Source organism: Nematostella vectensis, chromosome 9 (assembly GCF_932526225.1).
Source record: "Nematostella vectensis chromosome 9, jaNemVect1.1, whole genome shotgun sequence".
In the NCBI taxonomy this organism is placed as follows: domain Eukaryota; kingdom Metazoa; phylum Cnidaria; class Anthozoa; order Actiniaria; family Edwardsiidae; genus Nematostella; species Nematostella vectensis.
Window position 1 is genome coordinate 16,958,999 of NC_064042.1, and position 23,835 is coordinate 16,982,833.

General features: G+C 42.8%; 6 non-coding genes across 6 annotated transcripts; all 6 read right to left on the reverse strand.

Moving 5' to 3' along the window:
• Window positions 1–2,816: 2,816 nt before the first annotated feature.
• Trnam-cau lies at window positions 2,817–2,902 on the reverse strand. The gene is given in 2 exon segments: window positions 2,817–2,852; window positions 2,866–2,902. It is a non-coding gene; the product is annotated as a tRNA-Met (tRNA).
• A 2,896-nt stretch (window positions 2,903–5,798) lies between these two features.
• On the reverse strand, window positions 5,799–5,884 carry Trnam-cau. The gene is given in 2 exon segments: window positions 5,799–5,834; window positions 5,848–5,884. It is a non-coding gene; the product is annotated as a tRNA-Met (tRNA).
• Window positions 5,885–10,521: 4,637 nt separating this feature from the next.
• Window positions 10,522–10,607, reverse strand: Trnam-cau. Its single transcript is given in 2 exon segments — window positions 10,522–10,557; window positions 10,571–10,607. It is a non-coding gene; the product is annotated as a tRNA-Met (tRNA).
• Window positions 10,608–14,384: 3,777 nt separating this feature from the next.
• Trnam-cau lies at window positions 14,385–14,470 on the reverse strand. Its single transcript is given in 2 exon segments — window positions 14,385–14,420; window positions 14,434–14,470. It is a non-coding gene; the product is annotated as a tRNA-Met (tRNA).
• A 3,777-nt stretch (window positions 14,471–18,247) lies between these two features.
• On the reverse strand, window positions 18,248–18,333 carry Trnav-cac. The gene is given in 2 exon segments: window positions 18,248–18,283; window positions 18,297–18,333. It is a non-coding gene; the product is annotated as a tRNA-Val (tRNA).
• A 5,004-nt stretch (window positions 18,334–23,337) lies between these two features.
• Trnam-cau lies at window positions 23,338–23,423 on the reverse strand. Its single transcript is given in 2 exon segments — window positions 23,338–23,373; window positions 23,387–23,423. It is a non-coding gene; the product is annotated as a tRNA-Met (tRNA).
• Window positions 23,424–23,835: the final 412 nt, after the last annotated feature.

Below are 23,835 nucleotides of genomic sequence, written 5' to 3' on the forward strand. Positions count from 1 at the left end.
AAGAAAAAAAATTGCCCCGTCTGAGGATCGAACTCACGACATTCAGATTTCTACATTCGATTATGATACTGACGCGCTGCCTACTGCGCTAACGAGGCCAACATGAGAAATGCGTCTTTTCTATGCGTGTTTGTTGTGTTTTTTGTCAAACCGGTCATAGAGTCATTCGTTTTGAAAAAAAAAATGTGCCCCGTGTGATGATCGAACTCACGACCTTCAGATTTCTAGATTTGATTATGAGACTGACGCGCTGCCTACTGCGCTAACTAGGCCAACATGAGAAAAGTCTCTTCTCTATGCGTGTTTGTTGTGTTTTTTGTCAAACCGCTCATAGAGTCATTCGTTTTAAAAAAAAATGTGCCCCGTGTGATGATCGAACTCACGACCTTCAGATTTCTAGATTTGATTATGAGACTGACGCGCTGCCTATTTCGCTAACGACGCCTACATGGGAAATGTGTCTTCTCTATGCGTGTTTGTGGTGTTTTCGTCAAACCGGTTATAGAGTCATTCGTTTTCAAAAGAATAAAATATGCTCCGTGTGAGGATCGAACTCACGCCCTTCAGATTTCTACATTTGATTATGAGACTTACACGCTGCCTAATGCGCTAGCGAGGCCAACCTGAGAAATGTGTCTTCTCTATACGTGTTTGTGGTGTTTTCGTCAAACCGGTCATAGAGTCATTCGTTTTCAAAAGAAAAAAATATGCCCCGTGTGAGGATCGAACTCACGACCTTCAGATTTCTACATTTGATTATGAGACTGACGCGCTGCCTACTGCGCTAACGAGGTCAACATGAGAAATGCGTCTTCTGTATGCGTGTTTGTTGTGTTTTTTGTCAAACCGCTCATAGAGTCATTCGTTTTCAAAAGAAAAAAAATTGTGCCCCGTGTGGGATCGAACTCACGACCTTCAGTTTTCTAGATTTGATTATGAGACTGACGCGCTGCCTATTGCGCTAACAACGCCTACATGGGAAATGTGCTTTTTCTATGCGTGTTTGTGGTGTTTTCGTCAAACCGGTCATAGAGTCTTACGTTTTCAAAAGAATAAAATATGCTCCGTGTGAGGATCGAACTCACGCCCTTCAGATTTCTACATTTGATTATGAGACTTACACGCTGCCTAATGCGCTAGCGAGGCCAACCTGAGAAATGTGTCTTCTCTATACGTGTTTGTGGTGTTTTCGTCAAACCGGTCATAGAGTCATTCGTTTTCAAAAGAAAAAAATATGCCCCGTGTGAGGATCGAACTCACGACCTTCAGATTTCTACATTTGATTATGAGACTGACGCGCTGCCTACTGCGCTAACGAGGTCAACATGAGAAATGCGTCTTTTCTATTCGTGTTTGTGGTGTTTTCGTCAAACCGCTCATAGAGTCATTCGTTTTCAAAAGAAAAAAAATATGCCCCGTGTGAGGATCGAACTCACGACCTTCAGATTTCTACATTTGATTATGAGACTGACGCGCTGCCTATTGCGCTAACGACGCCTACATGGGAAATGTGCCTTTTCTATGTGTGTTTGTGGTGCTTTCGTCAAACCGGTCATAGAGTCTTTCGTTTTCAAAAGAAAAAAATATGCCCCGTGTGAGGATCGAACTCACGACATTCAGATTTCTACATTCGATTATGATACTGACGCGCCGCCTACTGCGCTAACGAGGCCAACATGAGAAATGTGTCTCCTCTATGCTTGTTTGTGGTGTTTTCGTCAAACCGGTCATAGAGTCATTCGTTTTCAAAAGAAAAAAAATATGCCCCGTGTGAGGATCGAACTCAAGACCTTCAGATTTCTAGATTTGATTATGATACTGACGCGCTTCCTCCTGCGCTAACAAGGCCAACATAAGAAATGTGTCTTCTCTATGCGTGTTTGTGGTGTTTTCGTCAAACCGGTCATAGAGTCATTCGTTTTCAAAAGAAAAAAATATGCCCCGTGTGAGGATCGATCTCACGACCTTCAGATTTCTACATTTGATTATGAGACTGACGCGCTGCCTACTGCGCTAACGAGGCCAACATGAGAAAAGTCTCTTCTCTATGCGTGTTTGTTGCGTTTTTTGTCAAACCGCTCATAGAGTCATTCGTTTTCAAAAGAAAAAAAACATGTGCCCCGTGTGAGGATCGAACTCACGACCTTCAGATTTCTAGATTTGATTATGATACTGACGCGCTTCCTACTGCGCTAACAAGGCCAACATAAGAAATGTGTCTTCTCTATGCGTGTTTGTGGTGTTTTCGTCAAACCGGTCATAGAGTCATTCGTTTTCAAAAGAAAAAAATATTCCCCGTGTGAGGATCGATCTCACGACCTTCAGATTTCTACATTTGATTATGAGACTGACGCGCTGCCTACTGCGCTAACGAGGCCAACCTGAAAAATGTGTCTTTTCTATGCGTGTTTGTGGTGTTTTCGTGAAACCGGTCATAGAGTCATTCGTTTTCAAAAGAAAAAAATATGCCCTGTGTGAGTATCGAACTCACGACCTTCAGATTTCTAAATCAGATTATGAGACTGACGCGCTGCCTATTGCGCTAACGACGCCTACATGGGAAATGTGTCTTCTCTATGTGTGTTTGTGGTGTTTTCGTCAAACCGGTCATAGAGTCGTTCGTTTTCAAAAGAAAAAAAAAAGGCCCCGTGTGAGGATCGAACTCACGACATTCAGATTTCTACATTCGATTATGGTATTGACGCGCCGCCTACTGCGCTAATGAGGCCAACATGAGAAATGTGTCTTCTCTATGTGTCTTTGTGGTGTTTTCGTCAAACCGGTCATAGTCATTCGTTTTCAAAAGAAAAAAAACATGCCCCGTGTGAGGATCGAACTCACGACCTTCAGATTTCTACATTTGATTATGAGACTGACGCGCTGCCTACTGCGCTAACGAGGCTAACATGAGAAATGTGTCTTCTTATGCGTGTTTGTGGTGTTTTCGTCAAACCGGTCATAGAGTCATTTGTTTTCAAAAGAAAAAAATATGCGCCGTCTGGGGATCGAACTCACGACATTCAGATTTCTACATTCGATTATGATACTGACGCGCTGCCTACTGCGCTAACGAGGCCAACATGAGAAAAGTGTCTTCTGTATGCGTGTTTGTTGTGTTTTTTGTCAAACCGCTCATAGAGTCATTCGTTTTCAAAAGAAAAAAAATTGTGCCCCGTGTGGGATCGAACTCACGACCTTCAGTTTTCTAGATTTGATTATTAGACTGACGCGCTGCCTATTGCGCTAACGACGCCTACATGGGAAATGTGCTTTTTCTATGCGTGTTTGTGGTGTTTTCGTCAAACCGGTCATAGAGTCTTACGTTTTCAAAAGAAAAAAATATGCCCCGTCTGAGGATCGAACTCACGACATTCAGATTTCTACATTCGATTATGATACTGACGCGCTGCCTACTGCGCTAACGAGGCCAACCTGAAAAATGTGTCTTCTCTATGCGTGTTTGTGGCGTTTTCGTCAAACCGGTCATAGAGTCATTCGTGTTCAAAAGAAAAAGAATATGCCCTGTGTGAGGATCGAACTCACGACCTTCAGATTTCTAAATCAGATTATGAGACTGACGCGCTGCCTATTGCGCTAACGATGCCTACATGGGAAATGTGCCTTTTCTATGCGTGTTTGTGGTGTTTTCGTCAAACCGGTCATAGTCTTTCGTTTTTAAAAGAAAAAATATGCCCCTGAGGATCGAACTCACGACCTTCAGATTTCTACATTTGATTATGAGACTGACGCGCTGCCTACTGCGCTAACGAGGCCAACATGAGAAATGCGTCTTTTCTATGCGTGTCTGTGGTGTTTTCTTTAAACCGGTCATAGAGTCATTCGTTTTGAAAAAAAAAATGTGCCCCGTGTGATGATCGAACTCACGACCTTCAGATTTCTAGATTTGATTATGAGACTGACGCGCTGCCTACTGCGCTTACGGACCAACATGAGAAAAGTCTCTTCTCTATGCGTGTTTGTTGTGTTTTTTGTCAAACCTCTCATAGAGTCATTCGTTTTCAGAAGAAAAAAAAAATGTGCCACGTGTGAGGATCGAACTCACGACCTTCAGATTTCTAGATTTGATTATGATACTGACGCGCTTCCTACTGCGCTAACAAGGCCAACATAAGAAATGTGTCTTCTCTATGCGTGTTTGTGGTGTTTTCGTCAAACCGGTCATAGAGTCATTCGTTTTCAAAAGAAAAAAATATGCCCCGTGTGAGGATCGATCTCACGACCTTCAGATTTCTACATTTGATTATGAGACTGACGCGCTGCCTACTGCGCTAACGAGGCCAACATGAGAAAAGTCTCTTCTCTATGCGTGTTTGTTGCGTTTTTTGTCAAACCGCTCATAGAGTCATTCGTTTTCAAAAGAAAAAAAACATGTGCCCCGTGTGAGGATCGAACTCACGACCTTCAGATTTCTACATTCGATTATGATACTGACGCGCCGCCTACTGCGCTAACGAGGCCAACATGAGAAATGTGTCTCCTCTATGCTTGTTTGTGGTGTTTTCGTCAAACCGGTCATAGAGTCATTCGTTTTCAAAAGAAAAAAAATATGCCCCGTGTGAGGATCGAACTCAAGACCTTCAGATTTCTAGATTTGATTATGATACTGACGCGCTTCCTACTGCGCTAACAAGGCCAACATAAGAAATGTGTCTTCTCTATGCGTGTTTGTGGTGTTTTCGTCAAACCGGTCATAGAGTCATTCGTTTTCAAAAGAAAAAAATATGCCCCGTGTGAGGATCGATCTCACGACCTTCAGATTTCTACATTTGATTATGAGACTGACGCGCTGCCTACTGCGCTAACGAGGCCAACATGAGAAAAGTCTCTTCTCTATGCGTGTTTGTTGCGTTTTTTGTCAAACCGCTCATAGAGTCATTCGTTTTCAAAAGAAAAAAAACATGTGCCCCGTGTGAGGATCGAACTCACGACCTTCAGATTTCTAGATTTGATTATGATACTGACGCGCTTCCTACTGCGCTAACAAGGCCAACATAAGAAATGTGTCTTCTCTATGCGTGTTTGTGGTGTTTTCGTCAAACCGGTCATAGAGTCATTCGTTTTCAAAAGAAAAAAAAATGTGCCCCGTGTGAGGATCGATCTCACGACCTTCAGATTTCTACATTTGATTATGAGACTGACGCGCTGCCTACTGCGCTAACGAGGCCAACCTGAAAAATGTGTCTTCTCTATGCGTGTTTGTGGTGTTTTCGTGAAACCGGTCATAGAGTCATTCGTTTTCAAAAGAAAAAAATATGCCCCGTGTGAGGATCGATCTCACGACCTTCAGATTTCTACATTAGATTATGAGACTGACGCGCTGCCTACTGCGCTAACGAGGCCAACCTGAAAAATGTGTCTTCTCTATGCGTGTTTGCGGTGTTTTCGTGAAACCGGTCATAGAGTCATTCGTTTTCAAAAGAAAAAAATATGCCCTGTGTGAGTATCGAACTCACGACCTTCAGATTTCTAAATCAGATTATGAGACTGACGCGCTGCCTATTGCGCTAACGACGCCTACATGGGAAATGTGTCTTCTCTATGTGTGTTTGTGGTGTTTTCGTCAAACCGGTCATAGAGTCGTTCGTTTTCAAAAGAAAAAAAAAGGCCCCGTGTGAGGATCGAACTCACGACATTCAGATTTCTACATTCGATTATGGTATTGACGCGCCGCCTACTGCGCTAATGAGGCCAACATGAGAAATGTGTCTTCTCTATGTGTCTTTGTGGTGTTTTCGTCAAACCGGTCATAGTCATTCGTTTTCAAAAGAAAAAAAACATGCCCCGTGTGAGGATCGAACTCACGACCTTCAGATTTCTACATTTGATTATGAGACTGACGCGCTGCCTACTGCGCTAACGAGGCTAACATGAGAAATGTGTCTTCTCTATGCGTGTTTGTGGTGTTTTCGTCAAACCGGTCATAGAGTCATTTGTTTTCAAAAGAAAAAAATATGCCCCGTCTGGGGATCGAACTCACGACATTCAGATTTCTACATTCGATTATGATACTGACGCGCTGCCTACTGCGCTAACGAGGCCAACATGAGAAAAGTGTCTTCTGTATGCGTGTTTGTTGTGTTTTTTGTCAAACCGCTCATAGAGTCATTCGTTTTCAAAAGAAAAAAAATTGTGCCCCGTGTGGGATCGAACTCACGACCTTCAGTTTTCTAGATTTGATTATGAGACTGACGCGCTGCCTATTGCGCTAACAACGCCTACATGGGAAATGTGCTTTTTCTATGCGTGTTTGTGGTGTTTTCGTCAAACCGGTCATAGAGTCTTACGTTTTCAAAAGAAAAAAATATGCCCCGTCTGAGGATCGAACTCACGACATTCAGATTTCTACATTCGATTATGATACTGACGCGCTGCCTACTGCGCTAACGAGGCCAACCTGAAAAATGTGTCTTCTCTATGCGTGTTTGTGGTGTTTTCGTCAAACCGGTCATAGAGTCATTCGTGTTCAAAAGAAAAAAAATATGCCCTGTGTGAGGATCGAACTCACGACCTTCAGATTTCTAAATCAGATTATGAGACTGACGCGCTGCCTATTGCGCTAAGATGCCTACATGGGAAATGTGCCTTTTCTATGCGTGTTTGTGGTGTTTTCGTCAAACCGGTCATAGTCTTTCGTTTTTAAAAGACAAAATATGCCCCTGAGGATCGAACTCACGACCTTCAGATTTCTACATTTGATTATGAGACTGACGCGCTGCCTACTGCGCTAACGAGGCCAACATGAGAAATGCGTCTTTTCTATGCGTGTCTGTGGTGTTTTCTTTAAACCGGTCATAGAGTCATTCGTTTTGAAAAAAAAAATGTGCCCCGTGTGATGATCGAACTCACGACCTTCAGATTTCTAGATTTGATTATGAGACTGACGCGCTGCCTACTGCGCTTACGGACCAACATGAGAAAAGTCTCTTCTCTATGCGTGTTTGTTGTGTTTTTTGTCAAAGCGCTCATAGAGTCATTCGTTTTCAAAAGAAAAAAAAAATGTGCCACGTGTGAGCATCGAACTCACGACCTTCAGATTTCTAGATTTGATTATGATACTGACGCGCTTCCTACTGCGCTAACAAGTCCAACATAAGAAATGTGTCTTCTCTATGCGTGTTTGTGGTGTTTTCGTCAAACCGGTCATAGAGTCATTCGTTTTCAAAAGAAAAAATATGCCCCGTGTGAGGATCGAACTCACGACATTCAGATTTCTACATTCGATTATGATATTGACGCGCCGCCTACTGCGCTAACGAGGCCAACCTGAAAAATGTGTCTTCTCTATGCGTGTTTGTGGTGTTTTCGTCAAACCGGTCATAGATTCATTCGTTTTCAAAAGAAAAAAATATGCCCTGGCTGAGGATCGAACTCACGACATTCAGATTTCTACATTCGATTATGATACTGACGCGCTGCCTACTGCGCTAACGAGGCCAACATGAGAAAAGTGTCTTCTCTATGCGTGTTTGTTGTGTTTTTTGTCAAACCGGTCATAGAGTCATTCGTTTTGAAAAAAAAAATGTGCCCCGTGTGATGATCGAACTCACGACCTTCAGATTTCTAGATTTGATTATGAGACTGACGCGCTGCCTACTGCGCTAACTAGGCCAACATGAGAAAAGTCTCTTCTCTATGCGTGTTTGTTGTGTTTTTTGTCAAACCGCTCATAGAGTCATTCGTTTTAAAAAAAAATGTGCCCCGTGTGATGATCGAACTCACGACCTTCAGATTTCTAGATTTGATTATGAGACTGACGCGCTGCCTATTTCGCTAACGACGCCTACATGGGAAATGTGTCTTCTCTATGCGTGTTTGTGGTGTTTTCGTCAAACCGGTTATAGAGTCATTCGTTTTCAAAAGAATAAAATATGCTCCGTGTGAGGATCGAACTCACGCCCTTCAGATTTCTACATTTGATTATGAGACTTACACGCTGCCTAATGCGCTAGCGAGGCCAACCTGAGAAATGTGTCTTCTCTATACGTGTTTGTGGTGTTTTCGTCAAACCGGTCATAGAGTCATTCGTTTTCAAAAGAAAAAAATATGCCCCGTGTGAGGATCGAACTCACGACCTTCAGATTTCTACATTTGATTATGAGACTGACGCGCTGCCTACTGCGCTAACGAGGTCAACATGAGAAATGCGTCTTTTCTATTCGTGTTTGTGGTGTTTTCGTCAAACTGCTCATAGAGTCATTCGTTTTCAAAAGAAAAAAAATATGCCCCGTGTGAGGATCGAACTCACGACATTCAGATTTCTACATTTGATTATGAGACTGACGCGCTGTCTACTGCGCTAACGAGGCCAACATGAGAAATGCGTCTTCTCTATGTGTGTCTGTGGTGTTTTCTTTAAACCGGTCATAGAGTCATTCGTTTTGAAAAGAAAAAAATGTGCCCCGTCTGGGGATCGAACTCACGACATTCAGATTTCTACATTCGATTATGATACTGACGCGCTGCCTACTGCGCTAACGAGGCCAACATGAGAAAAGTGTCTTCTGTATGCGTGTTTGTTGTGTTTTTTGTCAAACCGCTCATAGAGTCATTCGTTTTCAAAAGAAAAAAAATTGTGCCCCGTGTGGGATCGAACTCACGACCTTCAGTTTTCTAGATTTGATTATAAGACTGACGCGCTGCCTATTGCGCTAACGACGCCTACATGGGAAATGTGCTTTTTCTATGCGTGTTTGTGGTGTTTTCGTCAAACCGGTCATAGAGTCTTACGTTTTCAAAAGAAAAAAATATGCCCCGTCTGAGGATCGAACTCACGACATTCAGATTTCTACATTAGATTATGATACTGACGCGCTGCCTACTGCGCTAACGAGGCCAACCTGAAAAATGTGTCTTCTCTATGCGTGTTTGTGGTGTTTTCGTCAAACCGGTCATAGAGTCATTCGTGTTCAAAAGAAAAAAAATATGCCCTGTGTGAGGATCGAACTCAAGACCTTCAGTTTTCTAGATTTGATTATGAGACTGACGCGCTGCCTATTGCGCTAACGAGGCCAACATAAGAAAAGTCTCTTCTCTATGCGTGTTTGTTGTGTTTTTTGTCAAACCGCTCATAGAGTCATTCGTTTTCAAAAGAAAAAAAATGTGCCCCGTGTGAGGATCGAACTCACGACCTTCAGATTTCTAGATTTGATTATGAGACTGACGCGATGCCTATTGCGCTAACGACGCCTACATGGGAAATGTGCCTTTTCTATGCGTGTTTGTGGTGTTTTCGTCAAACCGGTCATAGAGTCTTTCGTTTTCAAAAGAAAAAAATATGCCCCGTGTGAGGATCGATCTCACGACCTTCAGATTTCTACATTTGATTATGAGACTGACGCGCTGCCTACTGCGCTAACGAGGCCAACCTGAAAAATGTGTCTTCTCTATGCGTGTTTGTGGTGTTTTCGTCAAACCGGTCATAGAGTCATTCGTTTTCAAAAGAAAACATATGCCCCGTGTGAGGATCGAACTCACGACATTCAGATTTCTACATTCGATTATGATATTGACGCGCCGCCTACTGCGCTAATGAGGCCAACATGAGAAATGTGTCTTCTCTATGTGTGTTTGTGGTGTTTTCGTCAAACCGGTCATAGAGTCATTCGTTTTCAAAAGAAAAAATATGCCCCGTGTGAGGATCGAACTCACGACCTTCAGATTTCTACATTTGATTATGAGATTGACGCGCTGCCTACTGCGCTAACGAGGCTAACATGAGAAATGTGTCTTCTCTATGCGTGTTTGTGGTGTTTTCGTCAAACCGGTCATAGAGTCATTCGTTTTCAAAAGAAAAAAAATATGCCCCGTGTGAGGATCGAACTCAAGACCTTCAGATTTCTACATTCGATTATGAGACTGACGCGCTGCCTACTGCGCTAACGAGGCCAACATGAGAAAGTGTCTTCTCTATGCGTGTTTGTGGTGTTTTTTTGTCAAACCGGTCATAGAGTAATTAGTTTTCAAAAGAATAAAATATGCCCTGTGTGAGGATCGAACTCACGACCTTCAGATTTCTACATTTGATTATGAGACTGACGCGATGCCTATTGCGCTAACGACGCCTACATGGGAAATGTGCCTTTTCTATGCGTGTTTGTGGTGTTTTCGTCAAACCGGTCATAGAGTCTTTCGTTTTCAAAAGAAAAAAATATGCCCCGTGTGAGGATCGATCTCACGACCTTCAGATTTCTACATTTGATTATGAGACTGACGCGCTGCCTACTGCGCTAACGAGGCCAACCTGAAAAATATGTCTTCTCTATGCGTGTTTGTGGTGTTTTCGTCAAACCGGTCATAGAGTCATTCGTGTTCAAAAGAAAAAAAATATGCCCTTTGTGAGGATCGAACTCACGACCTTCATATTTCTAAATCAGATTATGAGACTGACGCGCTGCCTATTGCGCTAACGACGCCTACATGCTAAATGTGTCTTCTCTATGTGTGTTTGTGGTGTTTTCGTCAAACCGGTCATAGAGTCATTCGTTTTCAAAAGAAAACATATGCCCCGTGTGAGGATCGAACTCACGACCTTCAGATTTCTACATTTGATTATGAGACTGACGCGCTGCCTACTGCGCTAACGAGGCTAACATGAGAAATGTGTCTTCTCTATGCGTGTTTGTGGTGTTTTCGTCAAACCGGTCATAGAGTCATTCGTTTTCAAAAGAAGAAAAATATGCCCCGTGTGAGGATCGAACTCAAGACCTTCAGATTTCTACATTCGATTATGAGACTGACGCGCTGCCTACTGCGCTAACGAGGCCAATATGAGAAAGTGTCTTCTCTATGCGTGTTTGTGGTGTTTTTTTGTCAAACCGGTCATAGAGTAATTAGTTTTCAAAAGAATAAAATATGCCCCGTGTGAGGATCGAACTCACGACCTTCAGATTTCTACATTTGATTATGAGACTGACACGCTGCCTACTGCGCTAGCGAGGCCAACCTGAGAAATGTTCCTTTTCTATGCGTGTTTGTGGTGTTTTCGTCAAACCGGTCATAGAGTCATTCGTTTTCAAAAGAAAAAAATATGCCCCGTGTGATGATCGAACTCACGACCTTCAGATTTCTACATTTGATTATGAGACTGACGCGCTGCCTACTGCGCTAACGAGGCTAACATGAGAAATGTGTCTTCTCTATGCGTGTTTGTGGTGTTTTCGTCAAACCGGTCATAGAGTCATTCGTTTTCAAAAGAAAAAAATATGCCCCGTCTGAGGATCGAACTCACGACATTCAGATTTCTAAATTTGATTATGATACTGACGCGCTGCCTACTGCGCTAACGAGGCCAACATGAGAAAAGTGTCTTCTCCATGCGTGTTTGTGGTGTTTTCGTCAAACCGGTCATAGAGTCATTCGTTTTCAAAAGAAAAAAAATATGCCCCGTGTGAGGATCGAACTCACGACCTTCAGATTTCTAGATTTGAGTATGAGACTGACGCGCTGCATACTGCGCTAGCGAGGCCAACATGAGAAAAGTGTCTTCTCTATGCGTGTTTGTTGTGTTTTTTGTCAAACCGCTCATAGAGTCATTCGTTTTCAAAAGAAAAAAAAAATGTGCCCCGTGTGAGGATCGAACTCACGACATTCAGATTTCTAGATTTGATTATGAGACTGACGCGCTGCCTATTGCGCTAACGACGCCTACATGGGAAATGTGCCTTTTCTATGCGTGTTTGTGGTGCTTTCGTCAAACCGGTCATAGAGTCTTTCGTTTTCAAAAAAAAAAATATGCCCCGTGTGAGGATCGAACTCACGACATTCAGATTTCTACATTCGATTATGATACTGACGCGCCGCCTATTGCGCTAACGAGGCCAACATGAGAAATGTGTCTCCTCTATGCGTGTTTGTGGTGTTTTCGTCAAACCGGTCATAGAGTCATTCGTTTTCAAAAGAAAAAAAAATATGCCCCGTGTGAGGATCGAACTCAAGACCTTCAGATTTCTAGATTTGATTATGATACTGACGCGCTTCCTACTGCGCTAACAAGGCCAACATAAGAAATGTGTCTTCTCTATGCGTGTTTGTGGTGTTTTCGTCAAACCGGTCATAGAGTCATTCGTTTTCAAAAGAAAAAAACATGCCCCGTCTGAGGATCGAACTCACGGCATTCAGATTTCTACATTCGATTATGATACTGACGCGCTGCCTACTGCGCTAACGAGGCCAACATGAGAAAAGTGTCTTCTCTATGCGTGTTTGTTGTGTTTTTTGTCAAACCGCTCATAGAGTCATTCGTTTTCAAAAGAAAAAAAAATGTGCCCCGTGTGAGGATCGAACTCACGACCTTCAGATTTCTAGATTTGATTATGAGACTGACGCGCTGCTTATTGCGCTAACGACGCCTACATGGGAAATGTGCCTTTTCTATGCGTGTTTGTGGTGCTTTCGTCAAACCGGTCATAGAGTCTTTCGTTTTCAAAAGAAAAAATATGCCCCGTGTGAGGATCGAACTCACGACATAAGATTTCTACATTCGATTATGATACTGACGCGCCGCCTACTGCGCTAACGAGGCCAACATGAGAAATGCGTCTTTTCTATGCGTGTCTGTGGTGTTTTCTTTAAACCGGTCAAAGAGTCATTCGTTTTGAAAAAAAAAATGTGCCCCGTGTGATGATCGAACTCACGACCTTCAGATTTCTAGATTTGATTATGAGACTGACTCGCTGCCTACTGCGCTAACTAGGCCAACATGAGAAAAGTCTCTTCTCTATGCGTGTTTGTTGTGTTTTTTGTCAAACCGCTCATAGAGTCATTCGTTTTCAAAAGAAAAAAATGTGCCCCGTGTGAGGATCGAACTCACGGCCTTCAGATTTCTAGATTTGATTATGATACTGACGCGCTTCCTATTTTGCTTACGACGCCTACATGGGAAATGTGTCTTCTCTATGTGTGTTTGTGGTGTTTTCGTCAACCCGGTCATAGAGTCATTCGTTTTCAAAAGAAAAAATATGCCCTGTGTGAGTATCGAACTCACGACCTTCAGATTTCTACATTTGATTATGAGACTGACGCGCTGCCTATTGCGCTAACGACGCCTACATGGGAAATGTGTCTTCTCTATGTGTGTTTGTGGTGTTTTCGTCAAACCGGTCATAGAGTCATTCGTGTTCAAAAGAAAAAAAATATGCCCCGTCTGAGGATCGAACTCACGACCTTCAGATTTCTAAATCAGATTATGAGACTGACGCGCTGCCTACTGCGCTAACGAGGCCAACATGAGAAAAGTCTCTTCTCTATGCGTGTTTGTTGCGTTTTTTGTCAAACCGCTCATAGAGTCATTCGTTTTCAAAAGAAAAAAAACATTTGCCCCGTGTGAGGATCGAACTCACGACCTTCAGATTTCTAGATTTGATTATGATACTGACGCGCTTCCTACTGCGCTAACAAGGCCAACATAAGAAATGTGTCTTCTCTATGCGTGTTTGTGGTGTTTTCGTCAAACCGGTCATAGAGTCATTCGTTTTCAAAAGAAAAAAATATGCCCCGTCTGAGGATCGAACTCACGACATTCAGATTTCTACATTCGATTATGATACTGACGCGCTGCCTACTGCGCTAACGAGGCCAACCTGAAAAATGTGTCTTCTCTATGCGTGTTTGTGGTGTTTTCGTCAAACCGGTCATAGAGTCATTCGTGTTCAAAAGAAAAAAAATATGCCCTGTGTGAGGATCGAACTCACGACCTTCAGATTTCTAAATCAGATTATGAGACTGACGCGCTGCCTATTGCGCTAACGAGGCCAACATGAGAAATGCGTCTTTTCTATGCGTGTCTGTGGTGTTTTCGTCAAACCGGTCATAGTCTTTCGTTTTTAAAAGAAAAAATGTGCCCCTGAGGATCGAACTCACGACCTTCAGATTTCTACATTTGATTATGAGACTGACGCGCTGCCTACTGCGCTTACGGACCAACATGAGAAAAGTCTCTTCTCTATGCGTGTTTGTTGTGTTTTTTGTCAAACCGCTCATAGAGTCATTCGTTTTCAAAAGAAAAAAAAATGTGCCACGTGTGAGGATCGAACTCACGACCTTCAGATTTCTAGATTTGATTATGATACTGACGCGCTTCCTACTGCGCTAACAAGGCCAACATAAGAAATGTGTCTTCTCTTTGCGTGTTTGTGGTGTTTTCGTCAAACCGGTCATAGATTCATTCGTTTTCAAAAGAAAAAAATATGCCCTGTCTGAGGATCGAACTCACGACATTCAGATTTCTACATTCGATTATGATACTGACGCGCTGCCTACTGCGCTAACGAGGCCAACATGAGAAAAGTGTCTTCTCTATGCGTGTTTGTTGTGTTTTTTTGTCAAACCGCTCATAGAGTCGTTCGTTTTCAAAAGAAAAAAAATTGTGTCCCGTGTGAGGATCGAACTCACGACCTTCAGATTTCTAGATTTGATTATGAGACTGACGCGCTGCCTACTGCGCTAACGAGGCCAACATGAGAAATGTGTCTTCTCTATGCGTGTTTGTGGTGTTTTTTGTCAAACCGCTCATAGAGTCATTCGTTTTCAAAAGAAAAAAAAAATGTGCCCCGTGTGAGGATCGAACTCACGACCTTCAGATTGCTAGATTTGATTATGAGACTGACGCGCTGCCTATTGCGCTAACGACGCCTACATGGGAAATGTGCCTTTTCTATGCGTGTTTGTGGTGCTTTCGTCAAACCGGTCATAGAGTCTTTCGTTTTCAAAAAAAAAATATGCCCCGTGTGAGGATCGAACTCACGACATTCAGATTTCTACATTCGATTATGATACTGACGCTCCGCCTATTACGCTAACGAGGCCAACATGAGAAATGTGTCTCCTCTATGCGTGTTTGTGGTGTTTTCGTCAAACCGGTCATAGAGTCATTCGTTTTCAAAAGAAAAAAAATATGCCCCGTGTGAGGATCGAACTCAAGACCTTCAGATTTCTATATTTGATTATGATACTGACGCGCTTCCTACTGCGCTAACAAGGCCAACATAAGAAATGTGTCTTCTCTATGCGTGTTTGTGGTGTTTTCGTCAAACCGGTCATAGAGTCATTCGTTTTCAAAAGAAAAAAATATGCCCCGTGTGAGGATCGATCTCACGACCTTCAGATTTCTACATTTGATTATGAGACTGACGCGCTGCCTACTGCGCTAACGAGGCCAACATGAGAAAAGTCTCTTCTCTATGCGTGTTTGTTGCGTTTTTTGTCAAACCGCTCATAGAGTCATTCGTTTTCAAAAGAAAAAAAACATGTGCCCCGTGTGAGGATCGATCTCACGACCTTCAGATTTCTACATTTGATTATGAGACTGACGCGCTGCCTATTGCGCTAACGACGCCTATATGGGAAATGTGTCTTCTCTATGTGTGTTTGTGGTGTTTTCGTCAAACCGGTCATAGAGTCGTTCGTTTTCAAAAGAAAAAAAAGGCCCCGTGTGAGGATCGAACTCACGACATTCAGATTTCTACATTCGATTATGGTATTGACGCGCCGCCTACTGCGCTAATGAGGCCAACATGAGAAATGTGTCTTCTCTATGTGTCTTTGTGGTGTTTTCGTCAAACCGGTCATAGTCATTCGTTTTCAAAAGAAAAAAAACATGCCCCGTCTGAGGATCGAACTCACGGCATTCAGATTTCTACATTCGATTATGATACTGACGCGCTGCCTACTGCGCTAACGAGGCCAACATGAGAAAAGTGTCTTCTGTATGCGTGTTTGTTGTGTTTTTTGTCAAACCGCTCATAGAGTCATTCGTTTTCAAAAGAAAAAAAATTGTGCCCCGTGTGGGATCGAACTCACGACTTTCAGATTTCTAGATTTGATTATGAGACTGACGCGCTGCCTATTGCGCTAACGACGCCTATATGGGAAATGTGCTTTTTCTATGTGTGTTTGTGGTGTTTTCGTCAAACCGGTCATAGAGTCTTACGTTTTCAAAAGAAAAAAATATGCCCCGTCTGAGGATCGAACTCACGACATTCAGATTTCTACATTCGATTATGATACTGACGCGCTTCCTACTGCGCTAACAAGGCCAACATAAGAAATGTGTCTTCTCTATGCGTGTTTGTGATGTTTTCGTCAAACCGGTCATAGAGTCATTCGTTTTCAAAAGAAAAAAATATGCCCCGTGTGAGGATCGATCTCACGACCTTCAGATTTCTACATTTGATTATGAGACTGACGCGCTGCCTACTGCGCTAACGAGGCCAACATGAGAAAAGTCTCTTCTCTATGCGTGTTTGTTGCGTATTTTGTAAACCGCTCATAGAGTCATTCGTTTTCAAAAGAAAAAAAACATGTGCCCCGTGTGAGGATCGAACTCACGACCTTCAGATTTCTAGATTTGATTATGATACTGACGCGCTTCCTACTGCGCTAACAAGGCCAACATAAGAAATGTGTCTTCTCTATGCGTGTTTGTGGTGTTTTCGTCAAACCGGTCATAGAGTCGTTCGTTTTCAAAAGAAAAAAAGGCCCCGTGTGAGGATCGAACTCACGACATTCAGATTTCTACATTCGATTATGGTATTGACGCGCCGCCTACTGCGCTAATGAGGCCAACATGAGAAATGTGTCTTCTCTATGTGTCTTTGTGGTGTTTTCGTCAAACCGGTCATAGTCATTCGTTTTCAAAAGAAAAAAAATATGCCCCGTCTGAGGATCGAACTCACGACATTCAGATTTCTACATTCGATTATGATACTGACGCGCTGCCTACTGCGCTAACGAGGCCAACCTGAAAAATGTGTCTTCTCTATGCGTGTTTGTGGTGTTTTCGTCAAACCGGTCATAGAGTCATTCGTGTTCAAAAGAAAAAAAATATGCCCTGTGTGAGGATCGAACTCACGACCTTCAGATTTCTAAATCAGATTATGAGACTGACGCGCTGCCTATTGCGCTAACGACGCCTACATGGGAAATGTGCCTTTTCTATGCGTGTTTGTGGTGTTTTCGTCAAACCGGTCATAGTGTTTCGTTTTTAAAAGAAAAAATATGCCCCGTGTGAGGATCGAACTCACGACCTTCAGATTTCTACATTTGATTATGAGACTGACTCGCTGCCTACTGCGCTAACGAGGCCAACATGAGAAAAGTGTCTTCTCTATGCGTGTTTGTTGTGTTTTTTGTCAAACCGCTCATAGAGTCATTCGTTTTCAAAAGAAAAAAAATTATGCCCCGTGTGATGATCGAACTCACGACCTTCAGATTTCTAGATTTGAGTATGAGACTGACGCGCTGCATACTGCGCTAACGAGGCCAACATGAGAAAAGTGTCTTCTCTATGCGTGTTTGTTGTGTTTTTTGTCAAACCGCTCATAGAGTCATTCGTTTTCAAAAGAAAAAAAAAATTTGCCCCGTGTGAGGATCGAACTCACGACCTTCAGATTTCTAGATTTGATTAGTGAGACTGACGCGCTGCCTATTGCGCTAACGACGCCTACATGGGAAATGTGCCTTTTCTATGCGTGTTTGTGGTGCTTTCGTCAAACCGGTCATAGAGTCTTTCGTTTTCAAAAAAAATATGCCCCGTGTGAGGATCGAACTCACGACATTCAGATTTCTACATTCGATTATGATACTGACGCGCCGCCTACTGCGCTAACGAGGCCAACATGAGAAATGTGTCTCCTCTATGCGTGTTTGTGGTGTTTTCGTCAAACCAGTCATAGAGGCATTCCTTTTCAAAGAAAAAAAATATGCCCCGTGTGAGGATCGAACTCAAGACCTTCAGATTTCTAGATTTGATTATGATACTGACGCGCTTCCTACTGCGCTAACAAGGCCAACATAAGAAATGTGTCTTCTCTATGCGTGTTTGTGATGTTTTCGTCAAACCGGTCATAGAGTCATTCGTTTTCAAAAGAAAAAAATATGCCCCGTGTGAGGATCGATCTCACGACCTTCAGATTTCTACATTTGATTATGAGACTGACGCGCTGCCTACTGCGCTAACGAGGCCAACATGAGAAACGTCTCTTCTCTATGCGTGTTTGTTGCGTTTTTTTGTCAAACCGCTCATAGAGTCATTCGTTTTCAAAAGAAAAAAACATGTGCCCCGTGTGAGGATCGAACTCACGACCTTCAGATTTCTAGATTTGATTATGATACTGACGCGCTTCCTACTGCGCTAACAAGGCCAACATAAGAAATGTGTCTTCTCTATGCGTGTTTGTGGTGTTTTCGTCAAACCGGTCATAGAGTCATTCGTTTTCAAAAGAAAAAAATATGCCCCGTGTGAGGATCGATCTCACGACCTTCAGATTTCTACATTTGATTGTGAGACTGACGCGCTGCCTACTGTGCTAACGAGGCCAACCTGAAAAATGTGTCTTCTCTATGCGTGTTTGTGGTGTTTTCGTGAAACCGGTCATAGAGTCATTCGTTTTCAAAAGAAAAAAAATATGCCCTGTGTGAGTATCGAACTCACGACCTTCAGATTTCTAAATCAGATTATGAGACTGACGCGCTGCCTATTGCGCTAACGACGCCTACATGGGAAATGTGTCTTCTCTATGTGTGTTTGTGGTGTTTTCGTCAAACCGGTCATAGAGTCGTTCGTTTTCAAAAGAAAAAAAAGGCCCCGTGTGAGGATCGAACTCACGACATTCAGATTTCTACATTCGATTATGGTATTGACGCGCCGCCTACTGCGCTAATGAGGCCAACATGAGGAATGTGTCTTCTCTATGTGTCTTTGTAGTGTTTTCGTCAAACCGGTCATAGTCATTCGTTTTCAAAAGAAAAAAAACATGCCCCGTGTGAGGATCGAACTCACGACCTTCAGATTTCTACATTTGATTATGAGACTGACGCGATGCCTACTGCGCTAACGAGGCTAACATGAGAAATGTGTCTTCTCTATGCGTGTTTGTGGTGTTTTCGTCAAACCGGTCATAGAGTCATTCGTTTTCAAAAGAAAAACATATGCCCCGTCTGAGGATCGAACTCACGGAATTCAGATTTCTACATTCGATTATGATACTGACGCGCTGCCTACTGCGCTAACGAGGCCAACATGAGAAAAGTGTCTTCTGTATGCGTGTTTGTTGTGTTTTTTGTCAAACCGCTCATAGAGTCATTCGTTTTCAAAAGAAAAAAAATTGTGCCCCGTGTGGGATCGAACTCACGACCTTCAGATTTCTAGATTTGATTATGAGACTGACGCGCTGCCTATTGCGCTAACGACGCCTACATGGGAAATGTGCTTTTTCTATGCGTGTTTGTGGTGTTTTCGTCAAACCGGTCATAGAGTCTTACGTTTTCAAAAGAAAAAAATATGCCCCGTCTGAGGATCGAACTCACGACATTCAGATTTCTACATTCGATTATGATACTGACGCGCTGCCTACTGCGCTAACGAGGCCAACCTGAAAAATGTGTCTTCTCTATGCGTGTTTGTGGTGTTTTCGTCAAACCGGTCATAGAGTCATTCGTGTTCAAAAGAAAAAAAATATGCCCTGTGTGAGGATCGAACTCACGACCTTCAGATTTCTAAATCAGATTATGAGACTGACGCGCTGCCTATTGCGCTAACGACGCCTACATGGGAAATGTGCCTTTTCTATGCGTGTTTGTGGTGTTTTCGTCAAACCGGTCATAGAGTCATTCGTGTTCAAAAGAAAAAAAATATGCCCCGTGTGAGGATCGAACTCAAGACCTTCAGATTTCTACATTCGATTATGAGACTGACGCGCTGCCTACTGCGCTAACGAGGCCAATATGAGAAAGTGTCTTCTCTATGCGTGTTTGTGGTGTTTTTTTGTCAAACCGGTCATAGAGTAATTAGTTTTCAAAAGAATAAAATATGCCCCGTGTGAGGATCGAACTCACGACCTTCAGATTTCTACATTTGATTATGAGACTGACACGCTGCCTACTGCGCTAGCGAGGCCAACCTGAGAAATGTTCCTTTTCTATGCGTGTTTGTGGTGTTTTCGTCAAACCGGTCATAGAGTCATTCGTTTTCAAAAGAAAAAAATATGCCCCGTGTGATGATCGAACTCACGACCTTCAGATTTCTACATTTGATTATGAGACTGACGCGCTGCCTACTGCGCTAACGAGGCTAACATGAGAAATGTGTCTTCTCTATGCGTGTTTGTGGTGTTTTCGTCAAACCGGTCATAGAGTCATTCGTTTTCAAAAGAAAAAAATATGCCCCGTCTGAGGATCGAACTCACGACATTCAGATTTCTAAATTTGATTATGATACTGACGCGCTGCCTACTGCGCTAACGAGGCCAACATGAGAAAAGTGTCTTCTCCATGCGTGTTTGTGGTGTTTTCGTCAAACCGGTCATAGAGTCATTCGTTTTCAAAAGAAAAAAAATATGCCCCGTGTGAGGATCGAACTCACGACCTTCAGATTTCTAGATTTGAGTATGAGACTGACGCGCTGCATACTGCGCTAGCGAGGCCAACATGAGAAAAGTGTCTTCTCTATGCGTGTTTGTTGTGTTTTTTGTCAAACCGCTCATAGAGTCATTCGTTTTCAAAAGAAAAAAAAAATGTGCCCCGTGTGAGGATCGAACTCACGACATTCAGATTTCTAGATTTGATTATGAGACTGACGCGCTGCCTATTGCGCTAACGACGCCTACATGGGAAATGTGCCTTTTCTATGCGTGTTTGTGGTGCTTTCGTCAAACCGGTCATAGAGTCTTTCGTTTTCAAAAAAAAAAATATGCCCCGTGTGAGGATCGAACTCACGACATTCAGATTTCTACATTCGATTATGATACTGACGCGCCGCCTATTGCGCTAACGAGGCCAACATGAGAAATGTGTCTCCTCTATGCGTGTTTGTGGTGTTTTCGTCAAACCGGTCATAGAGTCATTCGTTTTCAAAAGAAAAAAAAATATGCCCCGTGTGAGGATCGAACTCAAGACCTTCAGATTTCTAGATTTGATTATGATACTGACGCGCTTCCTACTGCGCTAACAAGGCCAACATAAGAAATGTGTCTTCTCTATGCGTGTTTGTGGTGTTTTCGTCAAACCGGTCATAGAGTCATTCGTTTTCAAAAGAAAAAAACATGCCCCGTCTGAGGATCGAACTCACGGCATTCAGATTTCTACATTCGATTATGATACTGACGCGCTGCCTACTGCGCTAACGAGGCCAACATGAGAAAAGTGTCTTCTCTATGCGTGTTTGTTGTGTTTTTTGTCAAACCGCTCATAGAGTCATTCGTTTTCAAAAGAAAAAAAAATGTGCCCCGTGTGAGGATCGAACTCACGACCTTCAGATTTCTAGATTTGATTATGAGACTGACGCGCTGCTTATTGCGCTAACGACGCCTACATGGGAAATGTGCCTTTTCTATGCGTGTTTGTGGTGCTTTCGTCAAACCGGTCATAGAGTCTTTCGTTTTCAAAAGAAAAAATATGCCCCGTGTGAGGATCGAACTCACGACATAAGATTTCTACATTCGATTATGATACTGACGCGCCGCCTACTGCGCTAACGAGGCCAACATGAGAAATGCGTCTTTTCTATGCGTGTCTGTGGTGTTTTCTTTAAACCGGTCAAAGAGTCATTCGTTTTGAAAAAAAAAATGTGCCCCGTGTGATGATCGAACTCACGACCTTCAGATTTCTAGATTTGATTATGAGACTGACTCGCTGCCTACTGCGCTAACTAGGCCAACATGAGAAAAGTCTCTTCTCTATGCGTGTTTGTTGTGTTTTTTGTCAAACCGCTCATAGAGTCATTCGTTTTCAAAAGAAAAAAATGTGCCCCGTGTGAGGATCGAACTCACGGCCTTCAGATTTCTAGATTTGATTATGATACTGACGCGCTTCCTATTTTGCTTACGACGCCTACATGGGAAATGTGTCTTCTCTATGTGTGTTTGTGGTGTTTTCGTCAACCCGGTCATAGAGTCATTCGTTTTCAAAAGAAAAAATATGCCCTGTGTGAGTATCGAACTCACGACCTTCAGATTTCTACATTTGATTATGAGACTGACGCGCTGCCTATTGCGCTAACGACGCCTACATGGGAAATGTGTCTTCTCTATGTGTGTTTGTGGTGTTTTCGTCAAACCGGTCATAGAGTCATTCGTGTTCAAAAGAAAAAAAATATGCCCCGTCTGAGGATCGAACTCACGACCTTCAGATTTCTAAATCAGATTATGAGACTGACGCGCTGCCTACTGCGCTAACGAGGCCAACATGAGAAAAGTCTCTTCTCTATGCGTGTTTGTTGCGTTTTTTGTCAAACCGCTCATAGAGTCATTCGTTTTCAAAAGAAAAAAAACATTTGCCCCGTGTGAGGATCGAACTCACGACCTTCAGATTTCTAGATTTGATTATGATACTGACGCGCTTCCTACTGCGCTAACAAGGCCAACATAAGAAATGTGTCTTCTCTATGCGTGTTTGTGGTGTTTTCGTCAAACCGGTCATAGAGTCATTCGTTTTCAAAAGAAAAAAATATGCCCCGTCTGAGGATCGAACTCACGACATTCAGATTTCTACATTCGATTATGATACTGACGCGCTGCCTACTGCGCTAACGAGGCCAACCTGAAAAATGTGTCTTCTCTATGCGTGTTTGTGGTGTTTTCGTCAAACCGGTCATAGAGTCATTCGTGTTCAAAAGAAAAAAAATATGCCCTGTGTGAGGATCGAACTCACGACCTTCAGATTTCTAAATCAGATTATGAGACTGACGCGCTGCCTATTGCGCTAACGAGGCCAACATGAGAAATGCGTCTTTTCTATGCGTGTCTGTGGTGTTTTCGTCAAACCGGTCATAGTCTTTCGTTTTTAAAAGAAAAAATGTGCCCCTGAGGATCGAACTCACGACCTTCAGATTTCTACATTTGATTATGAGACTGACGCGCTGCCTACTGCGCTTACGGACCAACATGAGAAAAGTCTCTTCTCTATGCGTGTTTGTTGTGTTTTTTGTCAAACCGCTCATAGAGTCATTCGTTTTCAAAAGAAAAAAAAATGTGCCACGTGTGAGGATCGAACTCACGACCTTCAGATTTCTAGATTTGATTATGATACTGACGCGCTTCCTACTGCGCTAACAAGGCCAACATAAGAAATGTGTCTTCTCTTTGCGTGTTTGTGGTGTTTTCGTCAAACCGGTCATAGATTCATTCGTTTTCAAAAGAAAAAAATATGCCCTGTCTGAGGATCGAACTCACGACATTCAGATTTCTACATTCGATTATGATACTGACGCGCTGCCTACTGCGCTAACGAGGCCAACATGAGAAAAGTGTCTTCTCTATGCGTGTTTGTTGTGTTTTTTTGTCAAACCGCTCATAGAGTCGTTCGTTTTCAAAAGAAAAAAAATTGTGTCCCGTGTGAGGATCGAACTCACGACCTTCAGATTTCTAGATTTGATTATGAGACTGACGCGCTGCCTACTGCGCTAACGAGGCCAACATGAGAAATGTGTCTTCTCTATGCGTGTTTGTGGTGTTTTTTGTCAAACCGCTCATAGAGTCATTCGTTTTCAAAAGAAAAAAAAAATGTGCCCCGTGTGAGGATCGAACTCACGACCTTCAGATTGCTAGATTTGATTATGAGACTGACGCGCTGCCTATTGCGCTAACGACGCCTACATGGGAAATGTGCCTTTTCTATGCGTGTTTGTGGTGCTTTCGTCAAACCGGTCATAGAGTCTTTCGTTTTCAAAAAAAAAATATGCCCCGTGTGAGGATCGAACTCACGACATTCAGATTTCTACATTCGATTATGATACTGACGCTCCGCCTATTACGCTAACGAGGCCAACATGAGAAATGTGTCTCCTCTATGCGTGTTTGTGGTGTTTTCGTCAAACCGGTCATA